Source organism: Danio aesculapii, chromosome 1, assembly GCF_903798145.1.
Source record: "Danio aesculapii chromosome 1, fDanAes4.1, whole genome shotgun sequence".
NCBI lineage: Eukaryota > Metazoa > Chordata > Actinopteri > Cypriniformes > Danionidae > Danio > Danio aesculapii.
This window is the reverse complement of record NC_079435.1, coordinates 30,363,049-30,365,724: the sequence shown is the minus strand read 5'-3', so window position 1 is coordinate 30,365,724 and position 2,676 is coordinate 30,363,049.

Here is a 2,676-nt window from a genome sequence, read left to right as displayed (position 1 = left end):
AATCAGTAATTGAAAATAACCAAAAATATACAATATAAATAATACATTTTTATTTCTTGAGCACAATCACTCACTTACTCACTTCACCAATTTATCAGAGGTCTCCACAGTAGAATGATCCACTAGTTACTCTGGCATAAAATATATCCCAGCCCTTTCAGCCGCAACCCACTGAGCCACCATGCTGCCCCAACACATAACCAGCATATTTGATTTCTGAATGAGCATGTAATACTGTATCAATCAATCCATCAATCAATCAATCAATCAATCAATCAATCAATCAATCAATCAATCAATCAATCAATCAATCAATCAATCAATCAACCAATCAACCAATCAATCAACTAATCAATAAATCAACCAACAAATCCAACAATCAATCAATCAATCAATCAATCAACAATCTATCAGCCAACCAATTATCCAATCAATCAATCAATCAATCAATCAATCAATCAATCAATCAATCAATCAATCAATCAATCAATCTATCAAGCAATCAATCAATCAACCAACCAATCAACCAATTAATTAATTAATCAATCAATGAACCAAACAACCAACCAATCAAACAAACAAACAAACAATTAATCAATCAGTCAACAAATCAATCAATCAATGCAATTTTACATGTCCATTTTACATGACTGTTCATTTTTCTAAAATAATAATTTATATTACAAATTTCACAGCATGACCTCTTTTCTCTTGCAGCCTTTTTTGGTATTCTTATTAGTTTCACGACTGAAATCTAATTGTTGTCATTTTGCATCATTGTCTGACTGGGCACAGAAAATGGATATTTTCTTTCCTCTTCATTCCAGCGTGTCTTATTGTAGATCCTCCATAAATCCATCTCATGCAAGCATACAGAGCTTAACAGATGTACCACGATGGGGGTACATTTTTTCTGCATCCATGCACGTCCATATTTCACACAAGCTTACCCATCCTGTTCCTCGAGGTTTTGTGAACACCAAAATAACAGCTCACATTTTACCATTGTTTTACACAAACACCTGTGGTCTTATACAGACTTTGAAGAAACAAAACTAAAGAGTATCATGATTAAATATTGTGAATAGAAAGAAAATCTGAATTGTGACCGCTGATAAAGCAGGGAATAAGCCTAAGATAAGCTGAGTAGATCTGTATTTGTTGTCAAGGCATTCAAGCTGGAATACATGTCTGAGATGAGTCTCTACACACTGTTGGTGTGGAAAGTATTTAGAAATGGCTGTTCTAAATTTATGCAAGAGGGTGACCGTGAACCAGAGCCAGAAACACCACCCTGTCTATGGATTCCACTCCAGATCTTTTCCCAGCCAAACAGCATCCATCTGTGCCCGGAACCTTGAGAGCTAAAAAAAAAAAATCTAAATGAAACATTGCTGATTTTTTTTTTTCAAATTATTCCCATTCCATAACAGACAAGGTGGCTCAGTGGTTAGCACTGTCGCCTCACAGCAAGAAGGTCGCTGGTTCGAGTCCTGGCTGGCTCAGTTGGCATTTCTGTGTGGAGTTCACATGTTCTCTCCCATGTTCCTCTGGGTGCAAAGACATGCGCTGTAGGTGAACCGAATAAACTAAATTGGCCTTAGTGTGTGTGTGTGATTGAGCACACTGTAAAAAAATGTTAAGACAGTACAATAACAACAACAACAACAAAAAAATCCTTATTTCCTTTCACTTTTTCTTGTTCACTTAACTTTTGAAATCATCAGCTGCACTGACCTAAATTATTTGTCAGTAAAAAAAAAAAAACATTTAGTTGGGTTAACATAAGATTACTAGTTTTCTGGAGAGGTGAACTACTCTATAACAAAACTTTTTAAGTTGTGCCAACTGAACATTTTTGTCTGCAGAACTGGAATGCCTGAAGTTGAGTCATCAAAAAAAAAAAAAAAATCCCATAATCCTTATTTTTGAAAACATCAGTTGCACTGACCTAAAATGTCTGAAGTTGAGTGAACAAAAAACTCTTTTGGAAAATGGTACTAAGAAATAACACATTATCAGAACAAACAAACAGTTCAATTGAAAAAATAAATAAATTAATTAAATAAATTAAAACAGAGACAAATGTTAACAAAACATTTATTCGACACAAAATTAGACACAGGACAGGAGGCAAAATAACAGTAACGGTACTCAAGACAAGGTTCAAAACAAGGCAGGACAAACAAGGGATAAATGCTTTGTAATGCTTCACAGGGAAAGAACAAGACTCAGCAAAGGGTCTGTGTGAATGACGTGTCTTTATAGTCCTAGTAGTCAGTCCATCATGAGCTTCCAGCTATGTGTGACTGGTTCCTCCATTTGAATTATAGTTTGAGCATTTGATCTGTCATTTAATTATTACAGGAAAATTAAATATCAAATTTGTTTGATTTCTTTGCGTTTTGATCTATTATTTGATCGTTTGAGCATTTGATTTATCATTTTGGGTAGTTGTTTTGAAAGTTTGATTTATTATTTGATCTTTTTATACATTTGCATTTTTCATTTTATTTTGTTAGGAAAAAACTTCCATATATACTGTACACATAACAGTTAAATACAAATTAACAGTCCACATGCACTAAGTGTTTCTTTTTGTAGAGCGAACTAGGTAAATATGAGATAAAAATTCACATTAAAGTATTTTGTTGTTGTTGTAATAACAACATTAAT